We start from the raw sequence: 22,180 nt of genomic DNA on the forward strand, positions 1-22,180 counted from the left end.
TGTGTTCAAGTCTCTCCGTATGTGATATTTATTTTTGTTCCTTTATACTTTCATATATACTCATCAATAATAATAATAATTGCAATATCATTATTCCCACATTGCACAATATATTTTATTTGTATCAGTAGAATCTTAGGGGCCTCTCTGCTTTACTTAGTGGTCACTACTCACCTGGGCGGTTATCTGTAGGAATGTCCTCTGTACTCTGCTCATCACCCCTCACATCTGTCTCTGTAGGATTAATATTGTTCAGATCTTCACCCAGATTCACAAGCTGTGAAAGAAATATTGTAGAAGTACTCAGACGGTTGGAGAAGTCGTGTGGAAGGTTTTATATGACCTAAAAAGACTACCAAAAATGACCGGACAGCAGGAGTTATCTGACCCAAATATTTGCAGGTCTCCTGTATAAATCCAATCTGATTATTTCATTATTCCAACCAGTTTGCAATGCAGGGAGAGGAGCCCTTATATTCCATCCCTAACATTGCACCTGTTGTCCTTGCTGGCCAAGCCAGGGCTGTGAAGCCGGTAAGCCAAAGTTCTTTCAGTCCGTGGCTTGTTTACCTCCTCGGAATGGGCATAATCATCTGCTCTGCTGCAGCCAATGACTGGATTCAGGGATAACATGTCCACAAGAAACACATCACCACTAAAGCCAGTCATTGGCTGCAGTAAAGCAGGTGACCTTGCCTGTGCCGGCGAGGGAGCAAACATTTACTGGAAGATGGACACACAGGACCAGGCACACATAACCAGAGCTGAGGGTAACAGGTATAACTCTTTCCATAGTAGAGGCTGCGGGCACATGTGAAAAGTTACTTATTCCTGAACAAACCCTTTAATGCTGTCTTCCTGTTCTGTCTACCAGTTTTTGGATGACTGCAGGCATGAAGATACTGTACCTAGTATAAGGGACAGGAGAGACCACAGGAGAGGTGAGAACTGATTATCTATCACCACTAGAACTCTCTGCTTATCACTGCTTATAGTATAAGGATAAGAGAGGTGAGAACTGATTATCACCACTAGAACACCCTGCCTATCACTGCTTATAGTAAAAGGGACAGGAGACGTGAGAACCAATTACGAATACATAATATGATTACTATTACTATTACTATTAGTACCTTCCAAAAGCCACTGTACTTTTTTTCAACAAGCGCTGCACGGCTAGATTTATCGTATGCATCATTCAGGGCGCATGTGTTATTTCTCCCAAACACAAAGCAGCCACAATGTTCCTGCAGTTATCTCTGACCACCTTGCCCAGTTGGAGTTAGGTGAGGAGACAGCCAGCGCGGTTGTTTGCTGCTTGATGCACTTTAGAAAGTATTTGGCTATGTGGCTACTATCACCCAGAGAGATCAGCTCTAAAATGGCATGGCAACGCTTCACATGATAGGAAGAAGGGGGAATGGGAGCAATGTTCTGCCCTGCTTCTGTTTGGGACAGGAGGATATCCATGGAGGAGGCCGATAAGTGCCTGGTGTCGGAACAAACGTGCAGGTGTCAATAGGACCTGGCCTTCTTGCTACAGTGCTGCCTCACTGCAAAAAACATTGATCTAATGGGCTGTGAAAGGCATGAACTGTTCCAGTCCATAACCGTTGCTCCAGGTGTTCATTGTGTGCACCTTGCTGCACAGCTAGAATTGCAAGGACACTTGCCACTTGATAGTACAAAGCATGGATGCCCTTTTTTTGAAAAAATGCCAGCTACTTTAGATACCATCTAGTGAGGCTGAGCACATGCCATTATCCCCCTAAAGGCAACAGAATCCACAAAGTGGTACCACAGAGACTGCACCACCAGCAACTTGTGCAAGCAGAGTTGTTTCTTGGCCACACATTCCATTATTAATGGCTGATGGTGGGACAGAATAGGAGGAGGCATAGTCTGAGCAGGAGAAGCAGTAACTGATGATGACTTGGACACAGTACTGCACGTGGATGCCGCCTGGCTGCCACAATGGAGACTGGGAGAAGGAGGACACTCTTGCTGTGGTAGCTGGCAGACACCTCTGTCTCTCTCATAGCTTATTATAATCTGACAGATCTTGCACAGGGCATTGCTTTTGTTTTCCAGCACCATGGAAAAAAAACTGCCAGACAGGAGATACTTGCACACTCCACACAGAGCTAGCTGCAGCCGAGCTTGTTTTAGGTCTAGCCCGTTTTCTGCCTGCCACCCCAGTATCATCAGCATCACCCGTTCCCAAGCTGACAATTCTAGAAGCAGATCTGGTCCTGGCAGGTTTTGGGAGGTTCTAACTCTATGTTGCCTTCACTCTGTATTGCTGCCACTGCCACCATCCTCTTCCTCTGATGTTACCTTCTTCTCATCTCCCTGATCTAGCTCCCAGATCCTTTCCAACACACAATCATTGTAATAGTCCTCAACATCCCCACCATGAAAACTGTGATATGTCATTATGGGCTTCCTAGCATTCTCCAGATACCTGCTTTATACTTGCCCTGAGTTCCACTGCTGCTACCACTGCCCCTACCACCACCAGTGCAGCTACAGGTGGCACTACTTCTACCACCACAAACACAGCTATGCACAGCTATGAATATACTCCTCATGGTATTCTAAACGCTGAGCCACCCAGTCCACAATTCCATCCTCTGTGTCCTCAATATTATTAGGAGTCAGGGAGAACTGTGGCCAACTACTACTACTGCTGGCAGGTACTGATACTGTTGGTACTACATACATTCTGACTCTGGGAGGACGAATCATGGGTCTTTTGTTTTGCACTCTTTCATTTCTCAGACAGATTATTTAACAGTACAAGCAAAATGGCAAGTGTGTTTTTTGTAATTTAAAGACAGTGGCACAATTAAATGTCTCTCCACTTCTACAAACACACTCCACACTGGTATTGACAATTTACTTTGGGAAGAATGGAGTGAAATGTCTTAGAACTATGCGTTTGATATCAGTGGTAAATCAATGAAAACTGTGTACTAAAATGTCTTTGAAACACACAGTCTGATGTACTAATACAGCGGTCAGCAACCTCCAGCACTCCAGCTGTGGCAAAACTACAATTCCCAGCATGCGCCATTCATTTCTGTGAGAGTTCTGAGAAGAGCAGAGGAAGTATGCATGCTGGGAGTTGTAGTTTTACAACATCTGGAGTGTCGGAGGTTGCCTACCCCTGTACTAATATGTCCACTAACACAATATAACAATGCAGCGTTTATTGTAAAATGTCTTTGAACTATGTGTTTAATAATATGGATATAAAATTGGTGTTGTTGCTGTAACATGTTTGTGTTATAATGTAACGTGTTTAACCCTTTGAGGGTTTATTTTTCCATTCATATAGCCTTAAGAGGGCTTGCTTTTTGTAGGAAAAGTTGCGCTGTCCAATTCAACCATTTAAAATTGCACACAATGTAGTGGGGAGCTGGAAAAATATTCCAAATGGGCTAAAAAAGAATATAAAAATAAAATAAAATGCCTGGCTACACTGTAGAATCCAATAAATAAACCCTTGCACTCTACCAACTGAGCCACCACACCTTCTTAGCAAGGAGACCAAATAAACCTGGTTTCCGCCTCTAAGGCTGGGTGGGCTCAGGCTGTCTGAATAATAGCCCACTTCCCTAATCAGACAAGCATCGGAAGTAAGCATACATGGCTGAAAAGCAGATGTGATGTCACGAAAAGCCGGGGTGGGGGTCCAGCCTTGGAGGCAGGAAATGAGAAAATGATGCGCAGAGCAGGTTGCCAGACAAGCTGAACAAGTGAGGTGGCACAACCACTTTAAGCACAGTTTGAGCATCCCCTCACTCCCTTAATACTTTTCCTAGAGGAATTCCCCCTCTTTAGTGTTCCTATCACACTACGTTATTGACTCGTGTCTATAATCGTTCTTTGTCAGACTCTGCTTCCTCCCCACGTCCTCCCAGTGTCATGTTATCCACAGTCCTCTACCTTCTTCATGGTTTTCCCTGCTAATACTGACATTAAATGCACTGGGCACGGTTTTCAAGTGATTCATCTGAAACTAAATCGCATAAGCTTTGTTTTTGTATGGCAGACCAATTACGTATTAATTTCAGGGACTCGTTGTCTAAAGTTTGGACAATGAGTCCCTGAAATTAATACCTTCAGAGTAAAGATGAGCAAATTAATTCTAAACTAATTGGATTCAATAAGAATTTAGCAAAAATTAGTCTGCCATACAAAAACAAAGATCTCTCCCCACCAGCTACTCCTACTTGTCTTCTGTATGTCCCTAAACATATCGTGCTGCTGAAGATCTCATCTCTACATTATCCATTACACTAGAAGAGCAAAGGTTTAGACTCTAGTGTAATGGATAATGTAGAGATGATATCTTCAGCACCATGATATGTTTAGGGACATACAGAAGACAAGGAGGAGCAGCTGGTGGGGAGGGAGCTCTCCAGAGGGATCTGATAAATGATGCTGTAATCTTGTAGATCACAGGATGTCGGCCACACAGGAGAGAGACAGCAAGCCTCAGACTGGAGGTCAGACTAGAGATCACATGACCAGGTATCCATAATCAAAGGTTCAGAATGTATGGATGCATCTGAACAGCTAGAAAATTGTTGCCAGAACAGGTGAGGCACAGGAAGGTGAGAACAGCACATTGCTAGCTGTACTCACTTTCCCTGGTCTTCTTCTGGCCCCACGCTGTGTCCTGACACGTAAAGTGTCATGACGTAGTGCATGTAGATGCGCACTATGACCTGACGCTGTGCGCTGTCAGGTCACAGTACAGCATGTCGGGAAGTAGACCAGGGAGGGTAAGTGAATCCGCCAAGTGGCAGCACCGTCCGGAGCTGGAGAGGCAAATTATTTTTGTTTTAAATGTCTGATCTGAGGTCTGATTGTGGTCTGATCTGAGGCTGGGGGTCTGACAGGGGTCTGATCTGAGGCTGGGGGTCTGATAGGGGTCTGATCTGAGGCTGGGGGCCTATTGGGGGTCTGATCTGAGGCTGTGGGTTCTGATAAGGGGCTGATCTGCGGTTGGGAGGTCTGATGTGGTCTAAACTAAGGCTAGGGGGTCTGATCTGAGGCTGGGGGGTCTGATGAGGGTCTGATCTGAGGTTCATGTAGGCTGGGGGGTCTGATAGGAGTGTGATTTGAGGCTGATGGAGATGGGGGGCAGATCTGAGGCTGAGAAACGGACAAAGGCAGGGACACTTGTGAAGAAAGAGGCAAGGGCAGTGGCAGGGAGACGGAAAGCTGGGTGAACCCCTCTCTGGAGCCCTCTAAGTTTAGCTTGGTTGCCATTAATGCCAAGTAAAGAACTAAATATATAATATTCTCAACTTAAAAATTAGACTGCTATATGTGGTCAAAATGGCGCCTGTAATATTTGTAATATATAGCGCAGGCGCCATATTGTGCTGCAAAAATACAGCGCTCCAGATTTTTTATTGAAGGTCAATTTCTTTAACTTACCCCGTTAAAGTTTTCCAGTATTGAGTTGCGTCCTAGGGGCTCAATACCGTAAAAAAAAACGCTTCAGTTTTATCCTAATGCACTCTGATTGGAGAGATATCCATTCAGTATGCATCAGGATGTCTTCCATTCAGTCACTGTACGTTTTTTGGACAGAGAAAATACTGCAGCATCTGCAGTATTTTCTCCGGCCAAAATTCCAGAACACTTGCCGGCATTATTTTCCATTGAAATTATTATTTTTGTTTATTATTAAAGCGCCATTCATTCCATAGCGCTGTACATATGAGAAGAGGTATACATACATAATACAGACAATTGCACTAAGCATTAACAAGACGAGTTACAAACTGGTACAGAGGGAGAGAGGGCCCTGCCCATGAGGGCTTACAATCTACATGGTATGGGAGAAGGACACAATAGGTGCGGGTAAAGTTGGTCATGGCGGTATAGAGGCAGCAGGGTCACTGGTTGTAGGCTTGTCTGACGAGGTGAGTATTCAGGTTTCTTTTGAAGGATTCCACTGTAGGTGAGAGTCTGATATGTTAGGGTAGCGAGTTCCAGAGTATGGGCGATGCATGGGAGAAATCTTGGAGTCGATTGTGAGAAGAGGCGATAAGAGGAGGGGAGAGAAGGAGGTCTTGTGAGGATCTCAGAGTGCGTGTGGGTTTGTATCAGGAAAGTAGCTCAGAGATGTAGGGAGGGGACAGGTTATGGACGGCCTTGTATGTATTTGTTAGTACTTTCAAGTGAATTCGCTGGGCAATGGGGAGCCAGTGAAGGGATTGGCAGAGGGGAGAGGCAGAGGAGTAATAGGGTGAGAGGTGGATTAGTCGGACAGCTGAGTTGAGGATAGATTGGAGGGGTGCGAGAGTGCTAGATGGAAGGCCACAGAGGAGAGTGTTGCAGTAGTCTAGGCGGGAGATGATGAGGGCATGTACAAGCATTTTTGCAGATTCAAAGTTAAGGAAAGCATGGATGCGGGAGATGTTTTTGAGTTGGAGGCGGCAGGTGGTGGAAAGGGCTTGGATGTGTGGTCTGAAGGAGAGGGCAGAATCCAAGGTCACTCCAAGGCAGCGGACTTGGCTGACCGGGGAGAGTGTGCAGCCATTGATCATGATAGATAAGTCTGTTGGGGGGTTGAGCAAGATGGGGGAAAGATTATGAATTCTGTTTCATCCATGTTAAGTTTAAGAAAGCGAAAGGCGAAGAAGGATGATATAGAAGATAGACATTGTGGGATTCTTGATAGTAAGGTGGTGGTGTCTGGACCAGAGAGGTAGATTTGTGTGTCTTCAGCGTAGGAGTGATACTGAAAGCCATGGGACTCTACACTTTAGGCCTGGGACAGCTCATAGATAGAGAAGAGCAGGGGTCCTAGGACAGAGCCTTGCGGGACACCAACAGAGAGGGAATGAGATGAGGAGGTGGTGCGGGAGTGGGAGACGCTAAACGTCCAGTCTGTGAGGTATGATGTGGTCCAGGAGAGGGCCAGGTCAGTGATGCCAAGAGATGAGAGAGTTTGCAACAGAAGGGAGTGGTCAACAGTGTCGAAGGCAGAGGACAGGTCAAGGAGGACAGAGTATTGTTTCTTGGTTTTGGCTGTCAGTAGGTCATTGGTGACTTTGGTAATGGCAGTCTCAGTCGAGTGGTGGGGTCGGAAGTCAGATTGTAGGCGGTCAAAGAGGGAGCAGGAGGAGAGGTGAGAGGACAGTTCAGAATGGACATGTTGTTCAAGTAGCTTTGAGGCATACGGAAGAAGTGATATGGGGCGATAACTGGACAAAGAAGATGGGTCAAATGAAGGCTTTTTGCGGATGGGTGTAATGGTAGCATGTTTAAAAGCAGAGGGGAAGACACCAGAGGTTAGTGATAGGTTGAAGAGATGAGTTAGGGCTGGGATAAACACTGGTGAGGTTAGGGATGAGGTGGGATGGGATTGGGTCAAGTGCACAGGTGGTGAGATGTGATCTGGAGAGCAGAGTGGAGAGTTTTTCTTCTGTAATGGTGAAGAAGCGGGTTTTGGGAGAAGAGGACCGAGCAGTTGTGTAGAGGGTCTGTGGGCACTGTGCACTGAAGCTTTCTCTGATGTTGACTATCTTTTGTTTGAAGTATTTGGCAAAGTCCTCAGCTGAGAAGAGAGGAGACGGGAGTTAAAAGTGCTAAAAAGTGCTAAAAAGTTGTTTAGGGCTGTGGGCCAGGGAAGATATGAGAGATGAGAAGTAGGCCTGTTTTGCATCAGCGAGTGAGGATTTGAATATGAGGAGGGATTGCTTGTATGCGGCAAAATGATCTTTAGAATGGGATTTTTTCCATTGCCGCTCAGCAGCCCTGGAAGCTTGTCTGAGTTTTTTAGTCAGGTTGGTGTGCCAGGGTTGTCTGTTAATTTTTCAGGTTTTGTTGTGTGTGAGGGGGGCAACAGTGTCCAGAGCTATACTTATTGTGGTGTTATATAGGGTGGTAGGAGCATCTGGGTCTTGGAGGGAACAGATAGTGGAGATTGGGAGAAGAGAGTCAGAAAGAAAGCGAAAGTCGAGATGTTTAAGGTTCCTGCGGGGGGGTGCTAGTGTGTGGACCGGGGGGGGGGGCAGCAGAAGAGACCAATGAGGAGAAGGTGAGTAGGTTGTGGTCGGATAGGGGGAGAGGCGAATTAAAAAGGTTAGATAGGGAGCAGAGGCGGGTAAAGATAAGATCCAGAGTGTGACCATCTCTGTGGGTGGGAGCTAAAGACCACTGTTATAGGACGAAGGAGGAAGAGAGGGACAGGAGTTTAGAGGCGGCTGAGTGGCAGGTGTCAAGGTGTCAATAGGGATGTTGAAGTCACCAATGATGAGAGTGGGGATGTCGGCAGAAAGAAAGTGTAGTAGCCAGGTGTTAAAGTGGTCAAGAAAGATGGTGGCTGTGCAGGGGGTTGGCGGTAAATGACGGCTACTTGAAGGTTGGAGGGTGAGTAGATGCGAACAGAGTGTACTTCAAATGAGGTGAACGTAATGGAGGGTGGCAGTGGAGTTGGGCTGTAGGAGCAGGTGTCTGATAGGAAATAACCAACTCCTCCACCATGTTTGCAGCCGGGGCGGGGTGTGTGAGTGAATTGAAATCCACTATAAGAGAGTGCAGCAGGGGAGGAGGTGTCAGAGGGTGTCAGCCATGTTTCTGTGAGACCCAGAAAGGAAAGGTTTTGAGAGATGAAAAGTTCATGAATGTATGACAGTTTGTTACAGACAGAGTGTGCATTCCATAATGCTCCTGCAAGAGGAACCAAAGGAGCAGGGGTCACAGGAATGGTTATTAGGTTTAAGGGTTTGCAGTAATTTGTAGAAGGAAATTTGTAGTGGGACATGGAGGTGATAGTGGGGATTTGTTGATGGGGGCCTGGATTTGGAGAGATATCACCAGCAATAAAGAGAAGCAGAGAAAGTGTTAGTAGGTGAGAATAGGAGGGCAGGAGGTATCTGTGTGTGTTTGGGAAGGAAGTGTTTTATGTTGCCAAACAGGTTTGTGCAAGCTGTCAGATGAGAAGGTAAGATGGAGGAAGAGATGAATAGTTCCTTGCTGGGTGAATGGATGTGGGGGTATTTCAGGAGGTTGTGGAAAAGTGGGAAGAGTAAGATGAAGAATTGAAACATTTTTTGCTTTAGCTATGTCTATAATTATCTGTGGTCCCCTTCTGGTCCAATTATGGTATAATTCAGTCTGTGCACTTAAGAGTTGCACTTGAGAGATGTTGCATTTGGAAAGACCAAATGCCAGATCTGGCATTAATGCCAGATACAGCCCCAAGTGTTCCGGAAAAACGGATCCGGTTTTGCGGTCTGCACATGCGCAGACCTTTAAAAATGTGAAAAAATAAATACTGGATCTGTTTTTCCGCATGACAACCGGAGAGATGGATCCGGCATTGCCATGCATTTGTGAGACGGATCCGCATCCGGGTCCGTCTACAAATGGTATCCGTTTGCGCACGAATTTCCAAATCCGGCAGGCAGTTCCAGCGACAAAACTTCCTGCCGGATCCTCACAACGCATGTGTGAAAGTATCCTAAGTCACTTATATGTTTGACTAAATATAGCTGTCAAATTACTAAGTTAAGAATTGTGTATGGCCCCCGAACGATGTTATAAATATCCAAATGGCCCTTGGCAGCAAAAAGGTTCCCCACCCCTGCTGTAAGGGGTGCAGTCGCTACTGGGCCTAGGAGCCTGAGGGGTCCCAAAGACCCTTGTGCCACATAAGAAGACATTTACTATACAAAGTTCATGCAAGTCAAGTTACATCTCTAGCTGGAGAGAAGGGGTAAGGTCAAGAATTTGGCTTGGGGCAGGCTATGTGCTTCCCTGCCCCTGGCCACAAAGCACTGAGGGAAGGGGGGGGAGTCCAAGCTGAACTCTTGCACCAGGGCACATGAGCCTTTAGCTATGCCCCTGAGAATTACAGTCAGGTCCATAAATATTGGAACATCGACACAATTGTAAAATTTTTGGCTCTATACACCACCACAATGGATTTGAAATGAAATGAACAAGATGTGCTTTAACTGCAGACTGTCAGCTTTAATTTGAGGGTATTTACATCCAAATCAGGTGAACGGTGTAGGAATTACAACAGTTTGCATATGTGCCTCCCACAAGTTAAGGGACCAAAAGTAATAGGACAATTGGCTTCTTAGCTGTTCCATTACCAGGTGTGTGCTATTCCCTCATTATCCCAATTACAATGAGCAGATAAAAGGTCCAGAGTTCATTTCAAGTATGCTATTTGCATTTGGAATCTGTTGCTGTTAACTCTCAAGATAAGATCCAAAGAGCTGTCACTATCAGTGAAGCAAAAAACAAAACAAATCCATCAGAAAGATAGCAAAAACATTAGGCGTGGCCAAAACAACTGTTTGGAACATTATTAAAAAGAAGGAACGCACCGATTAGCTCAGCAACACCAAAAGACCCGGAAAGCCACGGAAAACACCTGTATCGATGACCGAAGAATTCTTTCCCTGGTGAAGAAAACACCCTTCACAACAGATGGCCAGATCAAGAACACTCTCCAGGAGGTAGGTGTATGTGTGTCAAAGTCAACAATCAAGAGAAGACTTCACCAGAGTGAATACAGAGGGTTCACCACAAGATGTAAACCATTGGTGAGCCTCAAAAACAGGAAGGCCAGATTAGAGTTTGCCAAACGACATCTAAAAAAGCCTTCACAGTTCTGAAACAACATGCTATGGACAGATGAGACCAAGATCAACTTGTACCAGAGTGATGGGAAGAGAAGAATATGGAGAAGGAAAGGAACTGCTCATGATCCTAAGCATGCCACCTCATCAGTGAAGCATGGTGGTGGTAGTGTCATGGCGTGGGAATGTATGGCTGCCAATGGAACTGGTTCTCTTGTATGTATTGATAATGTGACTGCTGACAAAAGTAGCAGGATGAATTCTGAATTCTATTTTGGGCAATATTATCTGCTCATATTCAGCCAAATGCTTCAAAATTCATTGGACGGCGCTTAACAGTGCAGATGGACAATGACCCAAAGCATAATGCAAAAGCAACCAAAGAGTTTTTTAAGGGAAAGAAGTGGAATGTTATGCAATGGCCAAGTCAATCACCTGACCTGAATCCGATTGAGCATGCATTTCACTTGCTGAAGACAAAACTGAAGGGAAAATGCCCCAAGAACAAGCAGGAACTGAAGACAGTTGCAGTAGAGGCCTGGCAGAGCATCACCAGGGATGAAACCCAGCATCTGGTGATGTCTATGCGTTCCAGACTTCAGGCTGTAATTGACTGCAAAGGATTTGCAACCAAGTATTAAAAAGAGAAAGTTTGATTTATGATTATTAGTATGTCCCATTACTTTTGGATAGGGATGAGCGAACCCGAACTGTATAGTTCGGGTTCGTACCGAATTTTGGGGTGTCCGTGACACAGACCCGAACCTGGACATTTTAGTAAAAGTCCGGGTTCGGGTTCGGTGTTCGGCGCTTTCATGGCGCTTTTTGAAAGGCTGCAAAGCAGCCAATCAACAAGCGTCATACTACTTGCCCCAAGAGGCCGTCACAGCCATGCCTACTATTGGCATGGCTGTGATTGGCCAGTGCAGCATGTGACCCAGCCTCTATTTAAGCTGGAGTCACGTAGCGCCGCCCGTCACTCTGCTCTGATCAGTATAGGAAAAGGTTGCAGCTGCGACGTTAGGGCGAGATTAGGCAGTGATTAACTCCTCCAAAAGACTTCATTCATTGATCGATCTGCAGCTGTGGATGATTGAACTGCTGCTATTCAATTGCTCACTGTTTTTAGGCTGCCCAGAGCGTTTTTCATTCACTTTTTTCTGGGGTGATCGGCGGCCATTTCGTGTCTTGTGGTGCGCCAGCACAAGCTACCACCAAGTACATTTAACCCTCAATAGTGTGGTTGTTTTTTGGCTATATCCTACATCATGGTAAGCTGTCACACCAAGTGCATTTAACCATCAATAGTGTGGTTATTTTTTGGCCATATACTACATCAGGGGCAAGCTGTCACCAAGTGCATTTAACCCTCAATAGTGTGGTTGTTTTTTGGCTATATCCTACATCAGGGTCAAGCTGTCACACCAAGTGCATTTAACCATCAATAGTGTGGTTATTTTTTGGCCATATACTACATCAGGGGCAAGCTGTCACCAAGTGCATTTAACCCTCAATAGTGTGGTTGTTTTTTGGCTATATCCTACATCAGGGTCAAGCTGTCACACCAAGTGCATTTAACCATCAATAGTGTGGTTATTTTTTGGCCATATCCCAGTCTAATTCTGACTGTAAACGTATACCTGTCACCTAAATAATAGGCCTCAAATTTATAGTCAGCTAAATCTGTGGTTATTGCTGTGGCTGGTCAAGTTATTTAGTGTCCGTCAAAGCACAGTTTTTGTTCTGGGTTGAAATACAATTCCCAATTTAGCAATTCTCTAAATTAGTGGTTTCTGCTGTATCAGGCCTACTTTAAATACATCCCTAAAAGGGTATATCAGAATCAAGGTGCTGATAGGGTCATTCTCAATAACTTGACACACACGCTACTGTGCATATCCCAGTCTAATTCTGTCCATAAACGTATACCTGTCACCCAGCGCCTAAATAATAGGCCTCAAATTTATATTCATCCAAATCTGTCATTATTGCTGTAGCTGGTCAAGTTATTTAGTGTCCGTCAAGGCACAGTTTTTGTTCTGGGTTGAAATACAATTCCCAATTTAGCAATTCTCTAAATTAGTGGTTTCTGCTGTATCAGGCCTACTTTAAATTTATCCCTAAAAGGGTATATTAGATTCAAGGTGCAGATAGGGTCATTCTCAATAACTTCACACACACGCTACTGTGCATATCCCAGTCTAATTCTGTCTGTAAACGTATACCTGTCACCCAGCGCCTAAATAATAGGCCTCAAATTTATATTCAGCTAAATCTGTGGTTACTGCTGTGCCTGTATTAGTGTAATACGGTACCTAAATAGATAGCCAGATAGTGTTAGGTGTCTGTAAAAAAAGGCCTGAATTTGAATACAATACATTGGGCCAAATAATATTTTTGTTGTGGTGAACGATAACAATGAGGAAAACATCTAGTAAAGGACGCGGACGCGGACATGGTCGTGGTGGTGTTAGTGGACCCTCTGGTGCTGGGAGAGGACGTGGCTGTTCTGCCACAGCCACACGTCCTAGTGTACCAACTAACTCAGGTCCCAGTAGCCGCCATAATTTACAGCGATATTTGGTGGGGCCCAATGCCGTTCTAAGGATGGTAAGGCCTGAGCAGGTACAGGCATTAGTCAATTGGGTGGCCGACAGTGGATCCAGCACGTTCACATTATCTCCCACCCAGTCTTCTGCAGAAAGCGCACAGATGGCGCCTGAAAACCAAGCCCATCAGTCTGTCACATCACCCCCATGCATACCAGGGAAACTGTCTGAGCCTCAAGTTATGCAGCAGTCTCTTATGCTGTTTGAAGACTCCGCTGGCAGGGTTTCCCAAGGGCATCCACCTAGCCCTTCCCCAGCGGTGGAAGACATAGAATGCACTGACGCACAACCACTTATGTTTCCTGATGATGAGGACATGGGAATACCACCTCAGCATGTCTCTGACGATGACGAAACACAGGTGCCAACTGCTGCGTCTTTCTGCAGTGTGCAGACTGAACAGGAGGTCAGGGATCAAGACTGGGTGGAAGACGATGCAGGGGACGATGAGGTCCTAGACCCCACATGGAATGAAGGTCGTGCCACTGACTTTCACAGTTCGGAGGAAGAGGCAGTGGTGAGACCGAGCCAACAGCGTAGCAAAAGAGGGAGCAGTGGGCAAAAGCAGAACACCCGCCGCCAAGAGACTCCGCCTGCTACTGACCGCCGCCATCTGGGACCGAGCACCCCAAAGGCAGCTTCAAGGAGTTCCCTGGCATGGCACTTCTTCAAACAATGTGCTGACGACAAGACCCGAGTGGTTTGCACGCTGTGCTATCAGAGCCTGAAGCGAGGCATTAACGTTCTGAACCTTAGCACAACCTGCATGACCAGGCACCTGCATGCAAAGCATGAACTGCAGTGGAGTAAACACCTTAAAAACAAGGAAGTCACTCAGGCTCCCCCTGCTATCTCTTCTGCTGCTGCCGCCTCGGCCTCTTCTGCTGCTGCCGCCTCGGCCTCTTCCTCCGCCTCTGGAGGAACGTTGGCACCTGCCGCCCAGCAAACAGGGGATGTACCACCACCACCTCTGTCACCAAGCATCTCAACCATGTCACACGGCAGCGTTCAGCTCTCCATCTCACAAACATTTGAGAGAAAGGGTAAGTTCCCACCTAGCCACCCTCGATCCCTGGCCCTGAATGCCAGGATTTCTAAACTACTGGCCTATGAAATGCTGTCATTTAGGCTGGTGGACACAGACAGCTTCAAACAGCTCATGTCGCTTGCTGTCCCACAGTATGTTGTTCCCAGCCGGCACTACTTCTCCAAGAGAGCCGTGCCTTCCCTGCACAACCAAGTATCCGATAAAATCAAGTGTGCACTGCGCAACGCCATCTGTGGCAAGGTCCACCTAACCACAGATACGTGGACCAGTAAGCATGGCCAGGGACGCTATATCTTCCTAACTGGACACTGGGTAAATGTAGTGGCAGCTGGGCCCCAGGCGGAGAGCTGTTTGGCGCACGTCCTTCCGCCGCCAAGGATCGCAGGGCAACATTCTTTGCCTCCTGTTGCCACCTCCTCCTACTCAGCTTCCTCCTCCTCTTCTTCCACCTGCTCATCCAGTCAGCCACACACCTTCACCACCAACTTCAGCACAGCCCGGGGTAAACGTCAGCAGGCCATTCTGAAACTCATATGTTTGGGGGACAGGCCCCACACCGCACAGGAGTTTTGGCGGGGTATAGAACAACAGACCGACAAGTGGTTGCTGCCGGTGAGCCTCAAGCCCGGCCTGGTGGTGTGCGATAATGGGCGAAATCTCGTTGCAGCTCTGGGACTAGCCGGTTTGACGCACATCCCTTGCTTGGCGCATGTGCTGAATTTGGTGGTGCAGAAGTTCATTCACAACTACCCCGACATGTCAGAGCTGCTGCATAAAGTGCGGGCCGTCTGTTCGCGCTTCCGGCGTTCACATCCTGCTGCTGCTCGCCTGTCTGCGCTACAGCGTAACTTCGGCCTTCCCGCTCACCGCCTCATATGCAACGTGTCCACCAGGTGGAACTCCACCTTGCACATGCTGGACAGACTGTGCGAGCAGCAGCAGGCCATAGTGGAGTTTCAGCTGCAGCACGCACGGGTCAGTCGCACTGCGGAACAGCACCACTTCACCACCAATGACTGGGCCTCCATGCGAGACCTGTGTGCCCTGTTGCGCTGTTTCGAGCACTCCACCAACATGGCCAGTGGCGATGACGCCGTTATCAGCGTTACAATACCACTTCTATGTCTCCTTGAGAAAACACTTAGGGCGATGATGGAAGAGGAGGTGGCCCAGGAGGAGGAGAAGGAGGAAGAGGGGTCATTTTTAGCACTTTCAGGCCAGTCTCTTCGAAGTGACTCAGAGAGAGGTTTTTTGCAACAGCAGAGGCCAGGTACAAATGTGGCCAGCCAGGGCCCACTACTGGAGGACGAGGATGAGGAGGAGGTGGAGGAGGATGAGGATGAAGCATGGTCACAGCGGGGTGGCACCCAACGCAGCTCGGGCCCATCACTGGTGCGTGGCTGGGGGGAAACGCAGGACGATGACGATACGCCTCCCACAGAGGACAGCTTGTCCTTACCCCTGGGCAGCCTGGCACACATGAGCGACTACATGCTGCAGTGCCTGCGCAACGACAGCAGAGTTGCCCACATTTTAACGTGTGCGGACTACTGGGTTGCCACCCTGCTGGATCCACGGTACAAAGACAATGTGCCCACCTTACATCCTGCACTGGAGCGTGATAGGAAGATGCGCGAGTACAAGCGCACGTTGGTAGACGCGCTACTGAGAGCATTCCCAAATGTCACAGGGGAACAAGTGAAAGCCCAAAGCCAAGGCAGAGGAGGAGCAAGAGGTCGCCAAGGCAGCTATGTCACGGCCAGCTCCTCTGAGGGCAGGGTTAGCATGGCAGAGATGTGGAAAAGTTTTGTCAACACGCCACAGCTAACTGCACCATCACCTAATACGCAACGTGTTAGCAGGAGGCAACATTTCACTAACATGGTGGAACAGTACGTGTGCACACCCCTCCACGTACTGACTGATGGTTCGGCCCCATTCAACTTCTGGGTCTCTAAATTGTCCACATGGCCAGAGCTAGCCTTTTATGCCTTGGAGGTGCTGGCCAGCCCGGCAGCCAGCGTTTTGTCTGAACGTGTATTCAGCACGGCAGGGGGCGTCATTACAGACAAACGCAGCCGCCTGTCTACAGCCAATGTGGACAAGCTGACGTTCATAAAAATGAACCAGGCATGGATCCCACAGGACCTGTCCATCCCTTGTGCAGATTAGACATTAACTACCTCCCCTTAACCATATATTATTGTACTCCAGGGCACTTCCTCATTCAATCCTATTTTTATTTTTATTTTACCATTATATTGCGAGGCAACCCAAAGTTGAATGAACCTCTCCTCTGTCTGGGTGCCGGGGCCTAAATATATGCCAATGGACTGTTCCAATGTTGGGTGACGTGAAGCCTGATTCTCTGCTATGACATGCAGACTGATTCTCTGCTGACATGAAGCCAGATTCTCTGTTACGGGTCCTCTCTCCTCTGTCTGGGTGCGTGGGCCTAAATATATGACAATGGACTGTTACAGTGGTGGCTGACGTGAAGCCTGATTCTCTGCTATGACATGCAGACTGATTCTCTGCTGACATGAAGCCAGATTCTCTGTTACGGGACCTCTCTCCTCTGCCTGGGCCTAAATATATGACAATGGACTGTTACAGTGGTGGCTGACGTGAAGCCTGATTCTCTGCTATGACATGCAGACTGATTCTCTGCTGACATGAAGCCAGATTCTCTGTTACGGGACCTCTCTCCTCTGCCTGGGTGCCTGGGCCTAAATATATGACAATGGACTGTTACAGTAGTGGCTTACGTGAAGCCTGATTCTCTGCTATGACATGCAGACTGATTCTCTGCTGACATGAAGCCAGATTCTCTGTTACGGGACCTCTCTCCTCTGCCTGGGTGCCTGGACCTAAATATATGACAATGGACTGTTACAGTGGTGGCTGACGTGAAGCCTGATTCTCTGCTATGACATGCAGACTGATTCTCTGCTGACATGAAGCCAGATTCTCTGTTAAGGGACCTCTCTCCTCTGCCTGGGTGCCTGGGACTAAATATCTGACAATGGACTGTTACAGTGGTGGGTGACGTGAAGCCAGATTCTCTGCTATGGGACCTCTCTCCAATTGATATTGGTTAATTTTTATTTATTTTATTTTTATTTTTATTCATTTCCCTATCTCATTTGTTTGCAGGGGATTTACCTACATGTTGCTGCCTTTTGCAGCCTTCTAGCTCTTTCCTGGGCTGTTTTACAGCCTTTTTAGTGCCGAAAAGTTCGGGTCCCCATTGACTTCAATGGGGTTCGGGTTCGGGACGAAGTTCGGGTCGGGTTCGGATCCCGAACCCGAACATTTCCAGGAAGTTCGGCCGAACTTCTCGAACCCGAACATCCAGGTGTTCGCTCAACTATACTTTTGGACCTTTAACAAGTAGGAGGCACATATGCAAACTGTTGTAATTCCTTCACCGTTCACCTGATTTGGATGTAAATACCCTCAAATTAAAGCTGACAGTCTGCAGTTAAAGCACATCTTGTTCGTTTCATTTCAAATCTATTGTGGTGGTGTATAGAGCCAAAAATGTTAGAATTGTGTCAATGTCCCAATATTTATGGACCTGACAGTATATTATACTCTATGCAAGTAAGAAGGATGACTTGCATCTACATGTGCTAGAATAGAATCCGTGGTATCATCTTGGTACTACCATTCTGACATTAAGGAGACACCAGGAGACTGCACCCTAGACTACAAAACCTTTGAAGATAATGATGCATTTACAGTGCTGCCCATAATTATTCATATCCCTGGCAAATTTTCACTTAAAGTTACTCTTATTCAACCAGCAACTAATTTTTTGATGGAAAATGACAGAGTTGTCTCCCAAAAGATAATAAGACAATGTACAAGAGGCATTATTGTGGGGAAAAAAACATTTCTCAGCTTTTATTTACATTTGAGCAAAAAGTGTCCAGTCTAAAATTATTCATACCCTTCACAAACTGTCACAGTCTGTGGGAAAATCAAACGTTCATTACCATTCCAAATAGTCCAAGCTGTTCTAAAGCATCCTAATTACCCTTATTAATTGCGAACAGCTGTTTTAATCAACTCAACAGGTGAAAAACAGCAGCTCTCTGCAGTTGGTTTGTGGACAGTCATGGCTAAGACAAAGGAGTCACAGGAAAAAATACGTGTAAGATTTTTGGTCTATAATGGTCTTGACCTTCTTAATTAATTTGAAATTACACAAGAAAGCGCCTAATCCCCACAAACATTAATAATAAAAAAATCTGTAAAATTTCGCAAATTTGCATTATAAAAAGCATCAAAACTGTGAGCATTCCTACTCACTTCACTGAGGGGCTGTCAAACCGGCATGCATTTGCCTAGGACAGTACCCCCTGGCCAAGGTCACTTAAAGAAATCACGCCAATTCTTGAATGGACATGCAATGTGAAACTAATTGATTCTTACTCACTTCACTGGGGGAATTTCAAACAGGTAAGACCTTAATATGTATAGCTTGGAAGAAAGAAGAGACAGAGGGGATATGATAGAAACTTTTAAATACATAAAGGGAATCAACTCGGTAAAGGAGGAGAGCATATTTAAAAGAAGAAAAACTACCACAAGAGGACACAGTTTTAAATTAGAGGGGCAAAGGTTTAAAAGTAATATAAGGAAGTATTACTTTACTGAGAGAGTAGTGGATGCATGGAATAGCCTTCCTGCAGAAGTGGTAGCTGCAAATACAGTGAAGGAGTTTAAGCATGCATGGGATAGGCATAAGGCTATCCTTCATATAAGATAGGGCCAGGGACTATTCATAGGATTCAGATATATTGGGCAGACTAGATGGGCCAAATGGTTCTTATCTGCCGACACATTCTATGTTTCTATGTTTCTATTACAATACCTGAGACAGTATCCCCCGGCCAGGTTCGTTTATGATATATCAGAGGTCGAAGTCCGCACACATCCAGACCAGGCTCATCTTCATTTTCTTTATTCAATAGGGCTCAACGCGTTTCGGGGTGTACATAAAAACACCCTTCCTCAGGAGCAAAAGATTCATCTTTTACTCCTGAGGAAGTTTTTTTTTTATGTACACCCCGAAACGCGTTGAGCCCTATTGAATAAAGAAAATTAAGATGAGCCTGGTCTGGATATGTGCGGACTTCGACCTCTGATACATCGTCTTATTATCTTTTGGAAGACACCTATGTCATTTCCTGTCAAAAAATTACTTGCTGGTTGAATAAAAGTAACTTTAAGTAAAAATTTGCCAGGGGTATGAATAATTATGGGCAGCACTGTATCTCCTGATGTTTATGTTCAAGCTGACAATCTGAGCACAACTTTGGTTGACCATTTGTAGTATTGCATGACCCCGGCCTAAGACCTCTCAGAAAACTGTTGTGCCACTCTTGTGCAACCACAAAAGATCTGCAGCAGTTGACAGAGAAGGCCATCTTAAAAGTCTATACAGGCAGAAAATAGTGAGAAGATCCAGACAACATGTAATGTCTATGGTCAGCTGTAATCCTGCCATCTTTCTCATTATACAAGGATAAATCATATAATACTGGTGGATAAAACTAGACTGAAGACAAGATCTTCACAGCCTTCTACAGGTCATAGGGGACATTTCATGAGACCTTATCTCTATCTACCTGATGATCCTGTGGGACATAGTGATGTTCTTCTGAACCATTCTGTAGAAGAAGAGGGCTGGGACATCTCTCCTGTGTTCTCATCTCTTCCTTAACTGTAGGAAACACATCCAGTGACTGAATACATTCCTTACATACAGATGAGAGGACATGTGTATTTAGTCATTTAGTCTAATACCTGGTGATGTGAGAGGCCGGTGATCCTCCATCATGATGCCCTTATAGCCATCTACCTGATCATCCTGTGGGACATAGTGATGTTCTTCTGAATTATCCTGTGGAAGAAGAGGACTGGGACATCTCTCGGGTGTTGTTTTCTCTTCCTTAACTGTAGGTGTTGCAGAATCAGGATTAGATCGGATGGTCAGCCATGTTTCTTAGGTATACATCTTGGGGCACATTTATTAAGACCTGTGTTTTAGAAAATGGTAAATGAGACAGGCCTGCCGGCCCGTTCCCTTCCTCACCCGCTCCATGCCGACAATTGTAGACCTGCCGCCCCCATTGCACCGACATCTGCTCCTAAAATACGTCAAATTTAGGCCTATTTCAGAACAGTAAAGGACCCCCTTGTGTGTACACCTCAAAAAGGAGCTTACCTAAAGAGTTAATAACCATTTTGAAGTAAATACTGAGTACTTTTAGTACTAAATACTTTTGCTGAGAAAATAGAGGCCTTTAAGTAATCGATTAAAAGATGTTATGATGGAATGGTGACCTTTAGAAAGTAGATAATATTTGCACTAGAAGTGGAAGCCTTGGCCAAGATAAATGTATTTGTCTATTAAAACGAACCATTTGCAGGTTTATGATCAGGATCGATCCTCGGTGTTGGACCGGTGATAAATGAAAGAGCCGATCTTGGCTTTATCGACCATGGAGCTCTTTGGAAAGAACAATGGAGATTGGTACTTGAATTGGAGAGGATTAATGGAAGGCCCCAGGAACTTTTATCCAATTAGAAGTTGTTGTCGGTGTAACTTGTGTAGATCTATGGTTACGTATGATAATGATGGAATCTGTGTGTAAAACACTGAAGTCTACGTACAGCGACACACTGCGGAAAACTGGAATTAACATATTAATTATTCCTTTGTTCTCTGAGGTATAAAGGACAGTATCCAGAGCGCTGCCTTTTACCACGGCTGTAATTCACTTCCATTTACCTCTTATGCCATAATTTGCCTAAATTTGACATTCATTTTAAAGAAATTTTAAGCCAAAACCAGGTGAGACTCTAAACACAGAACAGGTACAGATTTTCCCCTATACCTTATGTCTGTGGAGGCTCAAATCCTGGTTTTGGCTCACAATCACTGATGGAAATCATTGACAAAACAGTGATGTGTGAATGAGGCTTAAAGGGAAACTGTCACCGTGATTTTGTGTATAGAGCTGAGGACATGGGTTGCTATATGGCCGCTAGCACATCTGCAATACCCAGTCCCCATAGCTCTGTGTGCTTTTATTATGTGAAAAAAAAAGATTTGATACATATGCAAATTAACCTGAGATAAGTCCTGTGCCTGACTCATCTCAGGGACAGGACTCATCTCAGGTTAATTTGCATATGTATCAAATCGTTTTTTTACTCAATAAAAGCACACAGAGCTATGGGGACTGGGTATTCCAGATGTGCTAGCGGCCATCTAGCAACCCATGTCCTCAGCTCTATACACAAAATCCCGGTGACAGGTTCCCTTTAAACTAAAGAATCTTTTGAAGAAGGAATTGCTTCAAGCAGTTTTGTGTTGTTGTGGACAATTTCCAACAGTAGGAAACACATCCAGTGACTGAATTCATTCCTTACATACAGATAATGAGAGGACGTGTGTATTTAGTCATGTCTATTACCTGGTGATGTGAGAGGCCGGTGATCCTCCATCATGACGTCCTTGTACAGATCTTTGTGTCCTTCTAAATACTCCCACTCCTCCATGGAGAAATAGACGGTGACATCCTGACACCTTATAGGAACCTGACAACACAATGATACAGTCATCAACCAGATCCCTTCATAGCGCTCCTGTATAATGTCCCAGCATTCCCAGCAGTGTCACCTCTCCAGTCAGCAGCTCAATCATCTTGTTGGCGAGTTCTAGGATCTTCTCTCTATTGATTTCCTCATGTATCAGGGGGTGAGGTGGAGGCTCCATGATTGGGCTCAGGGTTCTTCCCCATCCTTCAGACACAGGGGCCTGACAGCGCTCACTAGAGGTCTTCTTCACTACTGTGTAGTTCTGGTTATGGAGAGACATA

General features: G+C 45.8%; 1 long non-coding RNA gene across 1 annotated transcript; it reads right to left on the reverse strand.

Moving 5' to 3' along the window:
• Positions 1-238: 238 nt before the first annotated feature.
• Positions 239-21,806, reverse strand: LOC122940540. Its single transcript, XR_006390365.1, has 3 exons — positions 21,776-21,806; positions 19,922-20,016; positions 239-277 (listed from the first exon to the last, which is right to left on the reverse strand). It is a non-coding gene; the product is annotated as an uncharacterized LOC122940540 (long non-coding RNA).
• Positions 21,807-22,180: the final 374 nt, after the last annotated feature.

Source organism: Bufo gargarizans, chromosome 6 (genome assembly GCF_014858855.1).
Source record: "Bufo gargarizans isolate SCDJY-AF-19 chromosome 6, ASM1485885v1, whole genome shotgun sequence".
Classification (NCBI taxonomy): Eukaryota; Metazoa; Chordata; class Amphibia; order Anura; family Bufonidae; genus Bufo; species Bufo gargarizans.